The sequence below is a fragment of the Pseudophryne corroboree genome, chromosome 3 (genome assembly GCF_028390025.1).
Source record: "Pseudophryne corroboree isolate aPseCor3 chromosome 3, aPseCor3.hap2, whole genome shotgun sequence".
Lineage (NCBI taxonomy): Eukaryota > Metazoa > Chordata > Amphibia > Anura > Myobatrachidae > Pseudophryne > Pseudophryne corroboree.
In genome coordinates, this window is record NC_086446.1 from 441198427 (window position 1) to 441218768 (window position 20342).

At 46.7% G+C, this 20342-nt stretch overlaps 23 non-coding genes across 23 annotated transcripts; 10 read left to right on the forward strand and 13 right to left on the reverse strand.

The window, feature by feature from the left end:
* The first annotated feature begins 18 nt into the window (after positions 1-18).
* Positions 19-91, forward strand: TRNAK-CUU (transfer RNA lysine (anticodon CUU)). Its single transcript has one exon. It is a non-coding gene; the product is annotated as a tRNA-Lys (tRNA).
* An 856-nt stretch (positions 92-947) lies between these two features.
* On the reverse strand, positions 948-1018 carry TRNAG-GCC (transfer RNA glycine (anticodon GCC)). The gene has a single exon. It is a non-coding gene; the product is annotated as a tRNA-Gly (tRNA).
* Positions 1019-2054: 1036 nt separating this feature from the next.
* TRNAG-GCC (transfer RNA glycine (anticodon GCC)) lies at positions 2055-2125 on the reverse strand. The gene has a single exon. It is a non-coding gene; the product is annotated as a tRNA-Gly (tRNA).
* Positions 2126-3166: 1041 nt separating this feature from the next.
* Positions 3167-3237, reverse strand: TRNAG-GCC (transfer RNA glycine (anticodon GCC)). The gene has a single exon. It is a non-coding gene; the product is annotated as a tRNA-Gly (tRNA).
* Positions 3238-4456: 1219 nt separating this feature from the next.
* On the forward strand, positions 4457-4529 carry TRNAK-CUU (transfer RNA lysine (anticodon CUU)). The gene has a single exon. It is a non-coding gene; the product is annotated as a tRNA-Lys (tRNA).
* Positions 4530-5386: 857 nt separating this feature from the next.
* Positions 5387-5457, reverse strand: TRNAG-GCC (transfer RNA glycine (anticodon GCC)). The gene has a single exon. It is a non-coding gene; the product is annotated as a tRNA-Gly (tRNA).
* A 107-nt stretch (positions 5458-5564) lies between these two features.
* TRNAK-CUU (transfer RNA lysine (anticodon CUU)) lies at positions 5565-5637 on the forward strand. Its single transcript has one exon. It is a non-coding gene; the product is annotated as a tRNA-Lys (tRNA).
* Positions 5638-6493: 856 nt separating this feature from the next.
* TRNAG-GCC (transfer RNA glycine (anticodon GCC)) lies at positions 6494-6564 on the reverse strand. The gene has a single exon. It is a non-coding gene; the product is annotated as a tRNA-Gly (tRNA).
* A 1037-nt stretch (positions 6565-7601) lies between these two features.
* On the reverse strand, positions 7602-7672 carry TRNAG-GCC (transfer RNA glycine (anticodon GCC)). The gene has a single exon. It is a non-coding gene; the product is annotated as a tRNA-Gly (tRNA).
* A 1041-nt stretch (positions 7673-8713) lies between these two features.
* Positions 8714-8784, reverse strand: TRNAG-GCC (transfer RNA glycine (anticodon GCC)). The gene has a single exon. It is a non-coding gene; the product is annotated as a tRNA-Gly (tRNA).
* A 107-nt stretch (positions 8785-8891) lies between these two features.
* On the forward strand, positions 8892-8964 carry TRNAK-CUU (transfer RNA lysine (anticodon CUU)). Its single transcript has one exon. It is a non-coding gene; the product is annotated as a tRNA-Lys (tRNA).
* Positions 8965-10003: 1039 nt separating this feature from the next.
* On the forward strand, positions 10004-10076 carry TRNAK-CUU (transfer RNA lysine (anticodon CUU)). The gene has a single exon. It is a non-coding gene; the product is annotated as a tRNA-Lys (tRNA).
* An 857-nt stretch (positions 10077-10933) lies between these two features.
* On the reverse strand, positions 10934-11004 carry TRNAG-GCC (transfer RNA glycine (anticodon GCC)). The gene has a single exon. It is a non-coding gene; the product is annotated as a tRNA-Gly (tRNA).
* A 107-nt stretch (positions 11005-11111) lies between these two features.
* TRNAK-CUU (transfer RNA lysine (anticodon CUU)) lies at positions 11112-11184 on the forward strand. The gene has a single exon. It is a non-coding gene; the product is annotated as a tRNA-Lys (tRNA).
* A 1589-nt stretch (positions 11185-12773) lies between these two features.
* On the reverse strand, positions 12774-12844 carry TRNAG-GCC (transfer RNA glycine (anticodon GCC)). Its single transcript has one exon. It is a non-coding gene; the product is annotated as a tRNA-Gly (tRNA).
* Positions 12845-12951: 107 nt separating this feature from the next.
* TRNAK-CUU (transfer RNA lysine (anticodon CUU)) lies at positions 12952-13024 on the forward strand. Its single transcript has one exon. It is a non-coding gene; the product is annotated as a tRNA-Lys (tRNA).
* Positions 13025-13514: 490 nt separating this feature from the next.
* TRNAG-GCC (transfer RNA glycine (anticodon GCC)) lies at positions 13515-13585 on the reverse strand. Its single transcript has one exon. It is a non-coding gene; the product is annotated as a tRNA-Gly (tRNA).
* A 107-nt stretch (positions 13586-13692) lies between these two features.
* TRNAK-CUU (transfer RNA lysine (anticodon CUU)) lies at positions 13693-13765 on the forward strand. Its single transcript has one exon. It is a non-coding gene; the product is annotated as a tRNA-Lys (tRNA).
* Positions 13766-15359: 1594 nt separating this feature from the next.
* On the reverse strand, positions 15360-15430 carry TRNAG-GCC (transfer RNA glycine (anticodon GCC)). Its single transcript has one exon. It is a non-coding gene; the product is annotated as a tRNA-Gly (tRNA).
* Positions 15431-15537: 107 nt separating this feature from the next.
* On the forward strand, positions 15538-15610 carry TRNAK-CUU (transfer RNA lysine (anticodon CUU)). The gene has a single exon. It is a non-coding gene; the product is annotated as a tRNA-Lys (tRNA).
* Positions 15611-18315: 2705 nt separating this feature from the next.
* Positions 18316-18386, reverse strand: TRNAG-GCC (transfer RNA glycine (anticodon GCC)). Its single transcript has one exon. It is a non-coding gene; the product is annotated as a tRNA-Gly (tRNA).
* A 107-nt stretch (positions 18387-18493) lies between these two features.
* Positions 18494-18566, forward strand: TRNAK-CUU (transfer RNA lysine (anticodon CUU)). Its single transcript has one exon. It is a non-coding gene; the product is annotated as a tRNA-Lys (tRNA).
* An 856-nt stretch (positions 18567-19422) lies between these two features.
* TRNAG-GCC (transfer RNA glycine (anticodon GCC)) lies at positions 19423-19493 on the reverse strand. The gene has a single exon. It is a non-coding gene; the product is annotated as a tRNA-Gly (tRNA).
* Positions 19494-20342: the final 849 nt, after the last annotated feature.

Below are 20342 nucleotides of genomic sequence, written 5' to 3' on the forward strand. Positions count from 1 at the left end.
CCATACATTCTCAACCAAGCCTGGCTAGCTCAGTCGGTAGAGCATGAGACTCTTAATCTCAGGGTCGTGGGTTCGAGCCCCACGTTAGGCGGATGTTTTTTCTTTTCCTGTACCATTGTATGTGGAACACTGTATACTTGCACCACAACAGCGCAAATGGCTGTCCTCACTTTCACAAAATACACTGCCATATCAGGAAAAACTCAAGACTGCATTGGCCGGGAATCGATTCCGGGCCTCACGCGTGGCAGGCGAGAATTCTACCACTGAACCACCAATGCTCCACAGATGCCTTATTTTACACTTACTCATGTACTTTAGTGTATAAAACAAAGCAGGAGTGTCAGGATGCCTTGCCTTGCCATCACCTCCAAGCCTACGTAATCAAGCCCGACTAGCACAGTCGCTAGAGCATAAGACTATTAATCTTAGGGTCATGTATTTGAGCTCCATGTTGGGCAGTTGTTTTTTTCTCTTCCTGTACCATTGTATGTGGAACAGTGTATACTTGCATCACCAAAGCGCAAATGGCTGTCCTCACTTTCACAAAATGCACTGCCCTATCAGCAAAAACTCAGGAATGTATTGACCGGGAATTGAACCCGGCCTCCCACGTGGCCGGCTAGATTTCTACCACTGAACCACCAATGATCCACAGATGCTTAATTTTAGACTTACTCATGTACTTTAGTGTACAAAACAAAGCAGGAGAGTAGGGATGCCTTGCCATCACCACAACGCCTCGGTTACCAAGCATTGCTAACTCAGTCGGTAAAGCATGAGACTCTTAATCTCAGGGTTGTGGGTTTGAGCCCCACATTGGGCGGATGTTTTTTTTCTTTTCCTGTACCATTGTATGTGGAACACTGTCAACTTGCACCACCACAGCGCAAATGGCTGTTCTCACTTTCACAAAATGCACTGCCATATCAGCATAAACTCAGGACTGCATTGGCCGGGAATCGAACCCAGACCTCCCGCATGGCAGGCGAGAATTCTATCACTGAACCACCAATGCTCCACAGATACTTAATTTTACACTTACTCGTGTACTTTAGTGTATGAAACAAAGCAGGAGTGTCAGGATGTCTTGCCTTGCCATCACCTCCATACATTCTCAAATAAGCCTGGCTAGCTCAGTCGGTAAAGCATGAGACTCTTAATCGCAGGGTCGTGGGTTCGAGCCCCACGTTGTGCGGATGTTTTTTCTATTCCTGTACCATTGTATGTGGAACACTGTATACTTGCACCACAACAGCGCAAATGGCTGTCCTCACTTTCACAAAATACACTGCCATATCAGGAAAAACTCAAGACTGCATTGGCCGGGAATCGATTCCGGGCCTCACACGTGGCAGGCGAGAATTCTACCACTGAACCACCAATGCTCCACAGATGCCTTATTTTACACTTACTCATGTACTTTAGTGTATAAAACAAAGCAGCAGTGTCAGGATGCCTTGCCTTGCCATCACCTCCAAGCCTACGTAATCAAGCCCGACTATCACAGTCGCTAGAGCATAAGACTATTAATCTTAGGGTCATGTATTTGAGCTCCATGTTGGGCAGTTGTTTTTTTCTCTTCCTGTACCATTGTATGTGGAACAGTGTATACTTGCATCACCAAAGCGCAAATGGCTGTCCTCACTTTCACAAAATGCACTGCCCTATCAGCAAAAACTCAGGAATGTATTGACCGGGAATTGAACCCGGCCTCCCACGTGGCCGGCTAGATTTCTTCCACTGAACCACCAATGATCCACAGATGCTTAATTTTAGACTTACTCATGTACTTTAGTGTACAAAACAAAGCAGGAGAGTCAGGATGCCTTGCCATCACCACAACGCCTCGGTTACCAAGCATTGCTAACTCAGTCGGTAAAGCATTAGACTCTTAATCTCAGGGTTGTGGGTTCGAGCCCCACATTGGGCGGATGTTTTTTTTCTTTTCCTGTACCATTGTATGTGGAACACTGTCAACTTGCACCACCACAGCGCAAATGGCTGTTCTCACTTTCACAAAATGCACTGCCATATCAGCAAAAACTCAGGACTGCATTGGCCGGGAATCGAACCCAGACCTCCCGCATGGCAGGCGAGAATTCTATCACTGAACCACCAATGCTCCACAGATACTTAATTTTACACTTACTCGTGTACTTTAGTGTATGAAACAAAGCAGGAGTGTCAGGATGTCTTGCCTTGCCATCACCTCCATACATTCTCAAATAAGCCTGGCTAGCTCAGTTGGTAAAGCATGAGACTCTTAATCGCAGGGTCGTGGGTTCGAGCCCCACGTTGTGCGGATGTTTTTTCTTTTCCTGTACCATTGTATGTGGAACACTGTATACTTGCACCACCACAGCGCAAATGGCTGTCCTCACTTTCACAAAATACACTGCCATATCAGCAAAAATTCAGGACTGCATTTGCCGGGAATCGATTCCGGGCCTCACGCGTGGCAGGCGAGAATTCTACCACTGAACCACCAATGCTCCACAGATGCCTAAATTTACACTTACTCATGTACTTTAGTGTATAAAACAAAGCAGGAGTGTCAAGATGCCTTGCCTTGCCATCACCTCCAAGCCTACGTAACCAAGCCCGACTAGCACAGTTGCTAGAGCATAAGACTATTAATCTTAGGGTCATGTATTTGAGCTCCATGTTGGGCAGTTGTTTTTTTCTCTTCCTGTACCATTGTATGTGGAACAGTGTATACTTGCATCACCACAGCGCAAATGGCTGTCCTCACTTTCACAAAATGCACTGCCCTATCAGCAAAAACTCAGGAATGTATTGACCGGGAATTGAACCCGGCCTCCCACGTGGCCGGCTAGATTTCTACCACTGAACCACCAATGATCCACAGATGCTTAATTTTAGACTTACTCATGTACTTTAGTGTACAAAACAAAGCAGGAGAGTCAGGATGCCTTGCCTTGCCATCACCACAACTCCTCGGTTACCAAGCATTGCTAACTCAGTCGGTAAAGCTAGAGACTCTTAATCTCAGGGTCGTGGGTTTGAGCCCCACATTGGGCGGATGTTTTTTTTCTTTTCCTGTACCATTGTATGTGGAACACTGTCAACTTGCCCCACCACAGCACAAATGGCTGTCCTCACTTTTACAAAATGCACTGCCATATCAGCAAAAACTCAGGACTGCATTGGCCGGGAATCGAACCCGAGCCTCCCGCGTGGCAGGCGAGAATTCTACCACTGAACCACTAATGCTCCACAGATGCATAAGTTTACACTTACTCGTGTACTTTAGTGTATGAAACAAAGCAGGAGTGTCAGGATGCCTTGCCTTGCCATCACCTCCATACATTCTCAACCAAGCCTGGCTAGCTCAGTCGGTAGAGCATGAGAGTCTTAATCTCAGGGTCGTGAGTTCGAGCCCCACGTTGGGCGGATGTTTTTTCTTTTCCTGTACCATTGTATGTGGAACACTGTATACTTGCACCACCACCGCGCAAATGGCTGTCCTCACTTTCACAAAATACACTGCCATATCAGCAAAAACTCAGGACTGCATTGGCCGGGAATCGATTCCGGGCCTCACGCGTGGCAGGCGAGAATTCTACCACTGAACCACCAATGCTCCACAGATGCCTAATTTTACACTTACTCATGTACTTTAGTGTATAAAACAAAGCAGGAGTGTCAGGATGCCTTGCCTTGCCATCACCTCCAAGCCTAAGTAACCAAGCCCGACTAGCACAGTCGCTAGAGCATAAGACTATTAATCTTAGGGTCATGTATTTGAGCTCCATGTTGGGCAGTTGTTTTTTTCTCTTCCTGTACCATTGTATGTGGAACAGTGTATACTTGCATCACCACAGCGCAAATGGCTGTCCTCACTTTCTCAAAATGCACTGCCCTATCAGCAAAAACTCAGGAATGTATTGACCAGAAATTGAACCCGGCCTCCCACGTGGCCGGCTAGATTTCTACCACTGAACCACCAATGATCCACAGATGCTTAATTTTAGACTTACTCATGTACTTTAGTGTACAAAACAAAGCAGGAGAGTCAGGATGCCTTGCCTTGCCATCACCACAACTCCTCGGTTACCAAGCATTGCTTACTCAGTCGGTAAAGCATGAGACTCTTAATCTCAGGGTCGTGGGTTCGAGCCCCACATTGGGCGGATGTTTTTTTTCTTTTCCTGTACCATTGTATGTGGAACACTATCAACTTGCCCCACCACAGCACAAATGGCTGTCCTCACTTTCACAAAATGCACTGCCATATCAGCAAAAACTCAGGACTGCATTGGCCGGGAATTGAACACGGGGCTCCCGCGTGGCAGGCGAGAATTCTACCACCGAACCACCAATGCTCCACAGATACTTAATTTTACACTTACTCGTGTACTTTAGTGTATGAAACAAAGCAGGAGTGTCAGGATGCCTTGCCTTGCCATCACCTCCATACATTCACAACCAAGCCTGGCTAGCTCAGTCGGTAGAGCATGAGACTCTTAATCTCAGGGTCGTGGGTTCGAACCCCACGTTTGGCGGATGTTTTTTCTTTTCCTGTACCATTGTATGTGGAACACTGTATACACCACCACAGCGCAAATGGCTGTCCTCACTTTCACAAAATACACTGCCATATCAGCAAAAACTCAGGACTGCATTGGCCGGGAATCGATTCCGGGCCTCACGCGTGGCAGGCGAGAATTCTACCACTGAACCACCAATGCTCCACAGATGCCTAATTTTACACTTACTCATGTACTTTAGTGTATAACACAAAGCAGGAGTGTCAGGATGCCTTGCCTTGCCATCACCTCCAAGCCTAAGTAACCAAGCCCGACTAGCACAGTCGCTAGAGCATAAGACTATTAATCTTAGGGTCATGTATTTGAGCTCCATGTTGGGCAGTTGTTTTTTTCTCTTCCTGTACCATTGTATGTGGAACAGTGTATACTTGCATCACCACAGCGCAAATGGCTGTCCTCACTTTCACAAAATGCACTGCCCTATCAGCAAAAACTCAGGAATGTATTGACCGGAAATTGAACCCGGCCTCCCACGTGGCCGGCTAGATTTCTACCACTGAACCACCAATGATCCACAGATGCTTAATTTTAGACTTACTCATGTACTTTAGTGTACAAAACAAAGCAGGAGAGTCAGGATGCCTTGCCTTGCCATCACCACAACTCCTCGGTTACCAAGCATTGCTAACTCAGTCGGTAAAGCATGAGACTCTTAATCTCAGGGTCGTGGGTTCGAGCCCCACATTGGGCGGATGTTTTTTTTCTTTTCCTGTACCATTGTATGTGGAACACTGTCAACTTGCACCACCACAGCGCAAATGGCTGTCCTCACTTTCACAAAATGCACTGCCATATCAGCAAAAACTCAGGACTGCATTGGCCGGGAATCGAAACCGGGCCTCCCGCGTGGCAGGCGAGAATTCTACCACTGAACCACCAATGCTCCACAGATACTTAATTTTACACTTACTCGTGTACTTTAGTGTATGAAACAAAGCAGGAGTGTCAGGATGCCTTGCCTTGCCATCACCTCCAAACATTCTCAACCAAGCCTGGCTAGCTCAGTCGGTAGAGCATGAGACTCTTAATCTCAGGGTCGTGGGTTCGAGCCCCACGTTGGGCGGATGTTTTTTCTTTTCCTGTACCATTGTATGTGGAACACTGTATACTTGCACCACAACAGCGCAAATGGCTGTCCTCACTTTCACAAAATACACTGCCATATCAGGAAAAACTCAAGACTGCATTGGCCGGGAATCGATTCCGGGCCTCACGCGTGGCAGGCGAGAATTCTACCACTGAACCACCAATGCTCCACAGATGCCTTATTTTACACTTACTCATGTACTTTAGTGTATAAAACAAAGCAGGAGTGTCAGGATGCCTTGCCTTGCCATCACCTCCAAGCCTACGTAATCAAGCCCGACTAGCACAGTCGCTAGAGCATAAGACTATTAATCTTAGGGTCATGTATTTGAGCTCCATGTTGGGCAGTTGTTTTTTTCTCTTCCTGTACCATTGTATGTGGAACAGTGTATACTTGCATCACCAAAGCGCAAATGGCTGTCCTCACTTTCACAAAATGCACTGCCCTATCAGCAAAAACTCAGGAATGTATTGACCGGGAATTGAACCCGGCCTCCCACGTGGCCGGCTAGATTTCTACCACTGAACCACCAATGATCCACAGATGCTTAATTTTAGACTTACTCATGTACTTTAGTGTACAAAACAAAGCAGGAGAGTCAGGATGCCTTGCCATCACCACAACGCCTCGGTTACCAAGCATTGCTAACTCAGTCGGTAAAGCATGAGACTCTTAATCTCAGGGTTGTGGGTTTGAGCCCCACATTGGGCGGATGTTTTTTTTCTTTTCCTGTACCATTGTATGTGGAACACTGTCAACTTGCACCACCACAGCGCAAATGGCTGTTCTCACTTTCACAAAATGCACTGCCATATCAGCATAAACTCAGGACTGCATTGGCCGGGAATCGAACCCAGACCTCCCGCATGGCAGGCGAGAATTCTATCACTGAACCACCAATGCTCCACAGATACTTAATTTTACACTTACTCGTGTACTTTAGTGTATGAAACAAAGCAGGAGTGTCAGGATGTCTTGCCTTGCCATCACCTCCATACATTCTCAAATAAGCCTGGCTAGCTCAGTCGGTAAAGCATGAGACTCTTAATCGCAGGGTCGTGGGTTCGAGCCCCACGTTGTGCGGATGTTTTTTCTATTCCTGTACCATTGTATGTGGAACACTGTATACTTGCACCACAACAGCGCAAATGGCTGTCCTCACTTTCACAAAATACACTGCCATATCAGGAAAAACCTCAAGACTGCATTGGCCGGGAATCGATTCCGGGCCTCACGCGTGGCAGGCGAGAATTCTACCACTGAACCACCATTGCTCCACAGATGCCTTATTTTACACTTACTCATGTACTTTAGTGTATAAAACAAAGCAGGAGTGTCAGGATGCCTTGCCTTGCCATCACCTCCAAGCCTACGTAATCAAGCCCGACTAGCACAGTCGCTAGAGCATAAGACTATTAATCTTAGGGTCATGTATTTGAGCTCCATGTTGGGCAGTTGTTTTTTTCTCTTCCTGTACCATTGTATGTGGAACAGTGTATACTTGCATCACCAAAGCGCAAATGGCTGTCCTCACTTTCACAAAATGCACTGCCCTATCAGCAAAAACTCAGGAATGTATTGATCGGGAATTGAACCCGGCCTCCCACGTGGCCGGCTAGATTTCTTCCACTGAACCACCAATGATCCACAGATGCTTAATTTTAGACTTACTCATGTACTTTAGTGTACAAAACAAAGAAGGAGAGTCAGGATGCCTTGCCATCACCACAACGCCTCGGTTACCAAGCATTGCTAACTCAGTCGGTAAAGCATTAGACTCTTAATCTCAGGGTTGTGGGTTCGAGCCCCACATTGGGCGGATGTTTTTTTTCTTTTCCTGTACCATTGTATGTGGAACACTGTCAACTTGCACCACCACAGCGCAAATGGCTGTTCTCACTTTCACAAAATGCACTGCCATATCAGCAAAAACTCAGGACTGCATTGGCCGGGAATCGAACCCAGACCTCCCGCATGGCAGGCGAGAATTCTATCACTGAACCACCAATGCTCCACAGATACTTAATTTTACACTTACTCGTGTACTTTAGTGTATGAAACAAAGCAGGAGTGTCAGGATGTCTTGCCTTGCCATCACCTCCATACATTCTCAAATAAGCCTGGCTAGCTCAGTTGGTAAAGCATGAGACTCTTAATTGCAGGGTCGTGGGTTCGAGCCCCACGTTGTGCGGATGTTTTTTCTTTTCCTGTACCATTGTATGTGGAACACTGTATACTTGCACCACCACAGCGCAAATGGCTGTCCTCACTTTCACAAAATACACTGCCATATCAGCAAAAATTCAGGACTGCATTTGCCGGGAATCGATTCCGGGCCTCACGCGTGGCAGGCGAGAATTCTACCACTGAACCACCAATGCTCCACAGATGCCTAAATTTACACTTACTCATGTACTTTAGTGTATAAAACAAAGCAGGAGTGTCAAGATGCCTTGCCTTGCCATCACCTCCAAGCCTACGTAACCAAGCCCGACTAGCACAGTTGCTAGAGCATAAGACTATTAATCTTAGGGTCATGTATTTGAGCTCCATGTTGGGCAGTTGTTTTTTTCTCTTCCTGTACCATTGTATGTGGAACAGTGTATACTTGCATCACCACAGCGCAAATGGCTGTCCTCACTTTCACAAAATGCACTGCCCTATCAGCAAAAACTCAGGAATGTATTGACCGGGAATTGAACCCGGCCTCCCACGTGGCCGGCTAGATTTCTACCACTGAACCACCAATGATCCACAGATGCTTAATTTTAGACTTACTCATGTACTTTAGTGTACAAAACAAAGCAGGAGAGTCAGGATGCCTTGCCTTGCCATCACCACAACTCCTCGGTTACCAAGCATTGCTAACTCAGTCGGTAAAGCTAGAGACTCTTAATCTCAGGGTCGTGGGTTTGAGCCCCACATTGGGCGGATGTTTTTTTTCTTTTCCTGTACCATTGTATGTGGAACACTGTCAACTTGCCCCACCACAGCACAAATGGCTGTCCTCACTTTTACAAAATGCACTGCCATATCAGCAAAAACTCAGGACTGCATTGGCCGGGAATCGAACCCGAGCCTCCCGCGTGGCAGGCGAGAATTCTACCACTGAACCACTAATGCTCCACAGATGCATAAGTTTACACTTACTCGTGTACTTTAGTGTATGAAACAAAGCAGGAGTGTCAGGATGCCTTGCCTTGCCATCACCTCCATACATTCTCAACCAAGCCTGGCTAGCTCAGTCGGTAGAGCATGAGACTCTTAATCTCAGGGTCGTGAGTTCGAGCCCCACGTTGGGCGGATGTTTTTTCTTTTCCTGTACCATTGTATGTGGAACACTGTATACTTGCACCACCACCGCGCAAATGGCTGTCCTCACTTTCACAAAATACACTGCCATATCAGCAAAAACTCAGGACTGCATTGGCCGGGAATCGATTCCGGGCCTCACGCGTGGCAGGCGAGAATTCTACCACTGAACCACCAATGCTCCACAGATGCCTAATTTTACACTTACTCATGTACTTTAGTGTATAAAACAAAGCAGGAGTGTCAGGATGCCTTGCCTTGCCATCACCTCCAAGCCTAAGTAACCAAGCCCGACTAGCACAGTCGCTAGAGCATAAGACTATTAATCTTAGGGTCATGTATTTGAGCTCCATGTTGGGCAGTTGTTTTTTTCTCTTCCTGTACCATTGTATGTGGAACAGTGTATACTTGCATCACCACAGCGCAAATGGCTGTCCTCACTTTCTCAAAATGCACTGCCCTATCAGCAAAAACTCAGGAATGTATTGACCAGAAATTGAACCCGGCCTCCCACGTGGCCGGCTAGATTTCTACCACTGAACCACCAATGATCCACAGATGCTTAATTTTAGACTTACTCATGTACTTTAGTGTACAAAACAAAGCAGGAGAGTCAGGATGCCTTGCCTTGCCATCACCACAACTCCTCGGTTACCAAGCATTGCTAACTCAGTCTGTAAAGCATGAGACTCTTAATCTCAGGGTCGTGGGTTCGAGCCCCACATTGGGCGGATGTTTTTTTTCTTTTCCTGTACCATTGTATGTGGAACACTATCAACTTGCCCCACCACAGCACAAATGGCTGTCCTCACTTTCACAAAATGCACTGCCATATCAGCAAAAACTCAGGACTGCATTGGCCGGGAATTGAACACGGGGCTCCCGCGTGGCAGGCGAGAATTCTACCACCGAACCACCAATGCTCCACAGATACTTAATTTTACACTTACTCGTGTACTTTAGTGTATGAAACAAAGCAGGAGTGTCAGGATGCCTTGCCTTGCCATCACCTCCATACATTCACAACCAAGCCTGGCTAGCTCAGTCGGTAGAGCATGAGACTCTTAATCTCAGGGTCGTGGGTTCGAGCCCCACGTTTGGCGGATGTTTTTTCTTTTCCTGTACCATTGTATGTGGAACACTGTATACACCACCACAGCGCAAATGGCTGTCATCACTTTCACAAAATACACTGCCATATCAGCAAAAACTCAGGACTGCATTGGCCGGGAATCGATTCCGGGCCTCACGCGTGGCAGGCGAGAATTCTACCACTGAACCACCAATGCTCCACAGATGCCTAATTTTACACTTACTCATGTACTTTAGTGTATAAAACAAAGCAGGAGTGTCAGGATGCCTTGCCTTGCCATCACCTCCAAGCCTAAGTAACCAAGCCCGACTAGCACAGTCGCTAGAGCATAAGACTATTAATCTTAGGGTCATGTATTTGAGCTCCATGTTGGGCAGTTGTTTTTTTCTCTTCCTGTACCATTGTATGTGGAACAGTGTATACTTGCATCACCACAGCGCAAATGGCTGTCCTCACTTTCACAAAATGCACTGCCCTATCAGCAAAAACTCAGGAATGTATTGACCGGAAATTGAACCCGGCCTCCCACGTGGCCGGCTAGATTTCTACCACTGAACCACCAATGATCCACAGATGCTTAATTTTAGACTTACTCATGTACTTTAGTGTACAAAACAAAGCAGGAGAGTCAGGATGCCTTGCCTTGCCATCACCACAACTCCTCGGTTACCAAGCATTGCTAACTCAGTCGGTAAAGCATGAGACTCTTAATCTCAGGGTCGTGGGTTCGAGCCCCACATTGGGCGGATGTTTTTTTTCTTTTCCTGTACCATTGTATGTGGAACACTATCAACTTGCCCCACCACAGCACAAATGGCTGTCCTCACTTTCACAAAATGCACTGCCATATCAGCAAAAACTCAGGACTGCATTGGCCGGGAATTGAACACGGGGCTCCCGCGTGGCAGGCGAGAATTCTACCACTGAACCACCAATGCTCCACAGATACTTATTTTTACACTTACTCGTGTACTTTAGTGTATGAAACAAAGCAGGAGTGTCAGGATGCCTTGCCTTGCCATCACCTCCATACATTCACAACCAAGCCTGGCTAGCTCAGTCGGTAGAGCATGAGACTCTTAATCTCAGGGTCGTGGGTTCGAGCCCCACGTTGGGCGGATGTTTTTTCTTTTCCTGTACCATTGTATGTGGAACACTGTATACACCACCACAGCGCAAATGGCTGTCATCACTTTCACAAAATACACTGCCATATCAGCAAAAACTCAGGACTGCATTGGCCGGGAATCGATTCCGGGCCTCACGCGTGGCAGGCGAGAATTCTACCACTGAACCACCAATGCTCCACAGATGCCTAATTTTACACTTACTCATGTACTTTAGTGTATAAAACAAAGCAGGAGTGTCAGGATGCCTTGCCTTGCCATCACCTCCAAGCCTAAGTAACCAAGCCCGACTAGCACAGTCGCTAGAGCATAAGACTATTAATCTTAGGGTCATGTATTTGAGCTCCATGTTGGGCAGTTGTTTTTTTCTCTTCCTGTACCATTGTATGTGGAACAGTGTATACTTGCATCACCACAGCGCAAATGGCTGTCCTCACTTTCACAAAATGCACTGCCCTATCAGCAAAAACTCAGGAATGTATTGACCGGGAATTGAACCCGGCCTCCCACGTGGCCGGCTATATTTCTACCACTGAACCACCAATGATCCACAGATGCTTATTTTTAAACTTACTCATGTACTTTAGTGTACAAAACAAAGCAGGAGAGTCAGGATGCCTTCCCTTTCCATAACCACAACTCCTCGGTTACCAAGCATTGCTAACTCAGTTGGTAAAGCATGTGACTCTTAATCTCAGGGTCGTGGGTTCGAGCCCCACATTGGGCGGATGTTTTTTTTCTTTTCCTGTACCATTGTATGTGGAACACTGTCAACTTGCACCACCACAGCGCAAATGGCTGTCCTCACTTTCACAAAATGCACTGCCATATCAGCAAAAATTCAGGACTGCATTGGCCGGGAATCGATTCCGGGCCTCACGCGTGGCAGGCGAGAATTCTACCACTGAACCACCAATGCTCCACAGATGCCTAAATTTACACTTACTCATGTACTTTAGTGTATAAAACAAAGCAGGAGTGTCAAGATGCCTTGCCATCACCTCCAAGCCTACGTAACCAAGCCCGACTAGCACAGTTGCTAGAGCATAAGACTATTAATCTTAGGGTCATGTATTTGAGCTCCATGTTGGGCAGTTGTTTTTTTCTCTTCCTGTACCATTGTATGTGGAACAGTGTATACTTGCATCACCACAGCGCAAATGGCTGTCCTCACTTTCACAAAATGCACTGCCCTATCAGCAAAAACTCAGGAATGTATTGACCGGGAATTGAACCCGGCCTCCCACGTGGCCGGCTAGATTTCTACCACTGAACCACCAATGATCCACAGATGCTTAATTTTAGACTTACTCATGTACTTTAGTGTACAAAACAAAGCAGGAGAGTCAGGATGCCTTGCCATCACCACAACGCCTCGGTTACCAAGCATTGCTAACTCAGTCGGTAAAGCATGAGACTCTTAATCTCAGGGTTGTGGGTTCGAGCCCCACATTGGGCGGATGTTTTTTTTCTTTTCCTGTACCATTGTATGTGGAACACTGTCAACTTGCACCACCACAGCGCAAATGGCTGTCCTCACTTTCACAAAATGCACTGCCATCTCAGCAAAAACTAAGGACTGCATTGGCCGGGAATCGAACCCGGTCCTCCCGCTTGGCAGGCGAGAATTCTACCACTGAACCACCAATGCTCCACAGCTACTTAATTTTACACTTACTCGTGTACTTTAGTGTATGAAACAAAGCAGGAGTGTCAGGATGCCTTGCCTTGCCATCACCTCCACACATTTTCAACCAAGCCTGGCTAGCTCAGTTGGTAGAGCATGAGACTCTTAATCTCAGGGTCGTGGGTTCGAGCCCCACGTTGGGCGGATGTTTTTTCTTTTCCTGTACCATTGTATGTGGAACACTGTATACTTGCACCACAACAGCGCAAATGGCTGTCCTCACTTTCACAAAATGCATTGCCCTATCAGCAAAAACTCAGGAATGTATTGACCGGAAATTGAACCCGGCCTCCAACGTGGCCGGCTAGATTTCTACCACTGAACCACCAATGATCCACAGATGCTTAATTTTAGACTTACTCATGTACTTTAGTGTACAAAACAAAGCAGGAGAGTCAGGATGCCTTGCCTTGCCATCACCACAACTCCTCGGTTACCAAGCATTGCTAACTCAGTCGGTAAAGCATGAGACTCTTAATCTCAGGGTCGTGGGTTCGAGCCCCACATTGGGCGGATGTTTTTTTTCTTTTCCTGTACCATTGTATGTGGAACACTATCAACTTGCCCCACCACAGCACAAATGGCTGTCCTCACTTTCACAAAATGCACTGCCATATCAGCAAAAACTCAGGACTGCATTGGCCGGGAATTGAACACGGGGCTCCCGCGTGGCAGGCGAGAATTCTACCACTGAACCACCAATGCTCCACAGATACTTAATTTTACACTTACTCGTGTACTTTAGTGTATGAAACAAAGCAGGAGTGTCAGGATGCCTTGCCTTGCCATCACCTCCATACATTCACAACCAAGCCTGGCTAGCTCAGTCGGTAGAGCATGAGACTCTTAATCTCAGGGTCGTGGGTTCGAGCCCCACGTTGGGCGGATGTTTTTTCTTTTCCTGTACCATTGTATGTGGAACACTGTATACACCACCACAGCGCAAATGGCTGTCCTCACTATCACAAAATACACTGCCATATCAGCAAAAACTCAGGACTGCATTGGCCGGGAATCGATTCCGGGCCTCACGCGTGGCAGGCGAGAATTCTACCACTGAACCACCAATGCTCCACAGATGCCTAATTTTACACTTACTCATGTACTTTAGTGTATAAAACAAAGCAGGAGTGTCAGGATGCCTTGCCTTGCCATCACCTCCAAGCCTACGTAACCTAGCCCGACTAGCACAGTCGCTAGAGCATAAGACTATTAATCTTAGGGTCATGTATTTGAGCTCCATGTTGGGCAGTTGTTTTTTTCTCTTCCTGTACCATTGTATGTGGAACAGTGTATACTTGCATCACCACAGCGCAAATGGCTGTCCTCACTTTCACAAAATGCACTGCCCTATCAGCAAAAACTCAGGAATGTATTGACCGGGAATTGAACCCGGCCTCCCACGTGGCCGGCTATATTTCTACCACTGAACCACCAATGATCCACAGATGCTTATTTTTAAACTTACTCATGTACTTTAGTGTACAAAACAAAGCAGGAGAGTCAGGATGCCTTCCCTTTCCATAACCACAACTCCTCGGTTACCAAGCATTGCTAACTCAGTCGGTAAAGCATGCGACTCTTAATCTCAGGGTCGTGGGTTCGAGCCCCACATTGGGCGGATGTTTTTTTTCTTTTCCTGTACCATTGTATGTGGAACACTGTCAACTTGCACCACCACAGCGCAAATGGCTGTCCTCACTTTCACAAAATGCACTGCCATATCAGCAAAAATTCAGGACTGCATTGGCCGGGAATCGATTCCGGGCCTCACGCGTGGCAGGCGAGAATTCTACCACTGAACCACCAATGCTCCACAGATGCCTAAATTTACACTTACTCATGTACTTTAGTGTATAAAACAAAGCAGGAGTGTCAAGATGCCTTGCCTTGCCATCACCTCCAAGCCTACGTAACCAAGCCCGACTAGCACAGTTGCTAGAGCATAAGACTATTAATCTTAGGGTCATGTATTTGAGCTCCATGTTGGGCAGTTGTTTTTTTCTCTTCCTGTACCATTGTATGTGGAACAGTGTATACTTGCATCACCACAGCGCAAATGGCTGTCCTCACTTTCACAAAATGCACTGCCCTATCAGCAAAAACTCAGGAATGTATTGACCGGGAATTGAACCCGGCCTCCCACGTGGCCGGCTAGATTTCTACCACTGAACCACCAATGATCCACAGATGCTTAATTTTAGACTTACTCATGTACTTTAGTGTACAAAACAAAGCAGGAGAGTCAGGATGCCTTGCCATCACCACAACGCCTCGGTTACCAAGCATTGCTAACTCAGTCGGTAAAGCATGAGACTCTTAATCTCAGGGTTGTGGGTTCGAGCCCCACATTGGGCGGATGTTTTTTTTCTTTTCCTGTACCATTGTATGTGGAACACTGTCAACTTGCACCACCACAGCGCAAATGGCTGTCCTCACTTTCACAAAATGCACTGCCATATCAGCAAAAACTAAGGACTGCATTGGCCGGGAATCGAACCCGGTCCTCCCGCGTGGCAGGCGATAATTCTACCACTGAACCACCAATGCTCCACAGATACTTAATTTTACACTTACTCATGTACTTTAGTGTATGAAACAAAGCAGGAGTGTCAGGATGCCTTGCCTTGCCATCACCTCCACACATTCTCAACCAAGCCTGGCTAGCTCAGTTGGTAGAGCATGAGACTCTTAATCTCAGGGTCGTGGGTTCGAGCCCCACGTTGGGCGGATGTTTTTTCTTTTCCTGTACCATTGTATGTGGAACACTGTCAACTTGCACCACCACAGCGCAAATGGCTGTCCTCACTTTCACAAAATACACTGCCATATCAGGAAAAACTCAAGACTGCATTGGCCGGGAATCGATTCCGGGCCTCACGCGTGGCAGGTGAGAATTCTACCACTGAACCACCAATGCTCCACAGATGCCTTATTTTACACTTACTCATGTACTTTAGTGTATAAAACAAAGCAGGAGTGTCAGGATGCCTTGCCTTGCCATCACCTCCAAGCCTACGTAATCAAGCCCGACTAGCACAGTCGCTAGAGCATAAGACTATTAATCTTAGGGTCATGTATTTGAGCTCCATGTTGGGCAGTTGTTTTTTTCTCTTCCTGTACCGTTGTATGTGGAACAGTGTATACTTGCATCACCAAAGCGCAAATGGCTGTCCTCACTTTCACAAAATGCACTGCCCTATCAGCAAAAACTCAGGAATGTATTGACCGGGAATTGAACCCGGCCTCCCACGTGGCCGGCTAGATTTCTACCACTGAACCACCAATGATCCACAGATGCTTAATTTTAGACTTACTCATGTACTTTAGTGTACAAAACAAAGCAGGAGAGTCAGGATGCCTTGCCATCACCACAACGCCTCGGTAACAAAGCATTGCTAACTCAGTCGGTAAAGCATGAGACTCTTAATCTCAGGGTTGTGGGTTCGAGCCCCACATTGGGCGGATGTTTTTTTTCTTTTCCTGTACCATTGTATGTGGAACACTGTCAACTTGCACCACCACAGCGCAAATGGCTGTTCTCACTTTCACAAAATGCACTGCCATATCAGCAAAAACTCAGGACTGCATTGGCCGGGAATCGAACCCAGACCTCCCGCATGGCAGGCGATAATTCTATCACTGAACCACCAATGCTCCACAGATACTTAATTTTACACTTACTCGTGTACTTTAGTGTATGAAACAAAGCAGGAGTGTCAGGATGTCTTGCCTTGCCATCACCTCCATACATTCTCAAATAAGCCTGGCTAGCTCAGTCGGTAAAGCATGAGACTCTTAATCGCAGGGTCGTGGGTTCGAGCCCCACGTTGTGCGGATGTTTTTTCTTTTCCTGTACCATTGTATGTGGAACACTGTATATTTGCACCACCACAGCGCAAATGGCTGTCCTCACTTTCACAAAATACACTGCCATATCAGCAAAAATTCAGGACTGCATTGGCCGGGAATCGATTCCGGGCCTCACGCGTGGCAGGCGAGAATTCTACCACTGAACCACCAATGCTCCACAGATGCCTAAATTTACACTTACTCATGTACTTTAGTGTATAAAACAAAGCAGGAGTGTCAAGATGCCTTGCCTTGCCATCACCTCCAAGCCTACGTAACCAAGCCCGACTAGCACAGTTGCTAGAGCATAAGACTATTAATCTTAGGGTCATGTATTTGAGCTCCATGTTGGGCAGTTGTTTTTTTCTCTTCCTGTACCATTGTATGTGGAACAGTGTATACTTGCATCACCACAGCGCAAATGGCTGTCCTCACTTTCACAAAATGCACTGCCCTATCAGCAAAAACTCAGGAATGTATTGACCGGGAATTGAACCCGGCCTCCCACGTGGCCGGCTATATTTCTACCACTGAACCACCAATGATCCACAGATGCTTATTTTTAAACTTACTCATGTACTTTAGTGTACAAATCAAAGCAGGAGAGTCAGGATGCCTTCCCTTTCCATAACCACAACTCCTCAGTTACCAAGCACTGCTAACTCAGTCGGTAAAGCATGCGACTCTTAATCTCAGGGTCGTGGGTTCGAGCCCCACATTGGGCGGATGTTTTTTTTCTTTTCCTGTACCATTGTATGTGGAACACTGTCAACTTGCACCACCACAGCGCAAATGGCTGTCCTCACTTTCACAAAATGCACTGCCATATCAGCAAAAATTCAGGACTGCATTGGCCGGGAATCGATTCCGGGCCTCACGCGTGGCAGGCGAGAATTCTACCACTGAACCACCAATGCTCCACAGATGCCTAAATTTACACTTACTCATGTACTTTAGTGTATAAAACAAAGCAGGAGTGTCAAGATGCCTTGCCTTGCCATCACCTCCAAGCCTACGTAACCAAGCCCGACTAGCACAGTTGCTAGAGCATAAGACTATTAATCTTAGGGTCATGTATTTGAGCTCCATGTTGGGCAGTTGTTTTTTTCTCTTCCTGTACCATTGTATGTGGAACAGTGTATACTTGCATCACCACAGCGCAAATGGCTGTCCTCACTTTCACAAAATGCACTGCCCTATCAGCAAAAACTCAGGAATGTATTGACCGGGAATTGAACCCGGCCTCCCACGTGGCCGGCTAGATTTCTACCACTGAACCACCAATGATCCACAGATGCTTAATTTTAGACTTACTCATGTACTTTAGTGTACAAAACAAAGCAGGAGAGTCAGGATGCCTTGCCATCACCACAACGCCTCGGTTACCAAGCATTGCTAACTCAGTCGGTAAAGCATGAGACTCTAAATCTCAGGGTTGTGGGTTCGAGCCCCACATTGGGCGGATGTTTTTTTTCTTTTCCTGTACCATTGTATGTGGAACACTGTCAACTTGCACCACCACAGCGCAAATGGCTGTCCTCACTTTCACAAAATGCACTGCCATATCAGCAAAAACTAAGGACTGCATTGGCCGGGAATCGAACCCGGTCCTCCCGCGTGGCAGGCGAGAATTCTACCACTGAACCACCAATGCTCCACAGATACTTAATTTTACACTTACTCGTGTACTTTAGTGTATGAAACAAAGCAGGAGTGTCAGGATGCCTTGCCTTGCCATCACCTCCACACATTCTCAACCAAGCCTGGCTAGCTCAGTTGGTAGAGCATGAGACTCTTAATCTCAGGGTCGTGGGTTCGAGCCCCATGTTGGGCGGATGTTTTTTCTTTTCCTGTACCATTGTATGTGGAACACTGTATACTTGCACCACAACAGCGCAAATGGCTGTCCTCACTTTCACAAAATACACTGCCATATCAGGAAAAACTCAAGACTGCATTGGCCGGGAATCGATTCCGGGCCTCACGCGTGGCAGGCGAGAATTCTACCACTGAACCACCAATGCTCCACAGATGCCTAAATTTACACTTACTCATGTACTTTAGTGAATAAAACAAAGCAGGAGTGTCAAGATGCCTTGCCTTGCCATCACCTCCAAGCCTACGTAACCAAGCCCGACTAGCACAGTTGCTAGAGCATAAGACTATTAATCTTAGGGTCATGTATTTGAGCTCCATGTTGGGCAGTTGTTTTTTTCTCTTCCTGTACCATTGTATGTGGAACAGTGTATACTTGCATCACCACAGCGCAAATGGCTGTCCTCACTTTCACAAAATGCACTGCCCTATCAGCAAAAACTCAGGAATGTATTGACCGGGAATTGAACCCGGCCTCCCACGTGGCCGGCTAGATTTCTACCACTGAACCACCAATGATCCACAGATGCTTAATTTTAGACTTACTCATGTACTTTAGTGTACAAAACAAAGCAGGAGAGTCAGGATGCCTTGCCATCACCACAACGCCTCGGTAACCAAGCATTGCTAACTCAGTCGGTAAAGCATGAGACTCTTAATCTCAGGGTTGTGGGTTCGAGCCCCACATTGGGCGGATGTTTTTTTTCTTTTCCTGTACCATTGTATGTGGAACACTGTCAACTTGCACCACCACAGCGCAAATGGCTGTTCTCACTTTCACAAAATGCACTGCCATATCAGCAAAAACTCAGGACTGCATTGGCCGGGAATCGAACCCAGACCTCCCGCATGGCAGGCGAGAATTCTATCACTGAACCACCAATGCTCCACAGATACTTAATTTTACACTTACTCGTGTACTTTAGTGTATGAAACAAAGCAGGAGTGTCAGGATGTCTTGCCTTGCCATCACCTCCATACATTCTCAAATAAGCCTGGCTAGCTCAGTCGGTAAAGCATGAGACTCTTAATCGCAGGGTCGTGGGTTCGAGCCCCACGTTGTGCGGATGTTTTTTCTTTTCCTGTACCATTGTATGTGGAACACTGTATATTTGCACCACCACAGCGCAAATGGCTGTCCTCACTTTCACAAAATACACTGCCATATCAGCAAAAATTCAGGACTGCATTGGCCGGGAATCGATTCCGGGCCTCACGCGTGGCAGGCGAGAATTCTACCACTGAACCACCAATGCTCCACAGATGCCTAAATTTACACTTACTCATGTACTTTAGTGTATAAAACAAAGCAGGAGTGTCAAGATGCCTTGCCTTGCCATCACCTCCAAGCCTACGTAACCAAGCCCGACTAGCACAGTTGCTAGAGCATAAGACTATTAATCTTAGGGTCATGTATTTGAGCTCCATGTTGGGCAGTTGTTTTTTTCTCTTCCTGTACCATTGTATGTGGAACAGTGTATACTTGCATCACCACAGCGCAAATGGCTGTCCTCACTTTCACAAAATGCACTGCCCTATCAGCAAAAACTCAGGAATGTATTGACCGGGAATTGAACCCGGCCTCCCACGTGGCCGGCTAGATTTCTACCACTGAACCACCAATGATCCACAGATGCTTAATTTTAGACTTACTCATGTACTTTAGTGTACAAAACAAAGCAGGAGAGTCAGGATGCCTTGCCTTGCCATCACCACAACTCCTCGGTTACCAAGC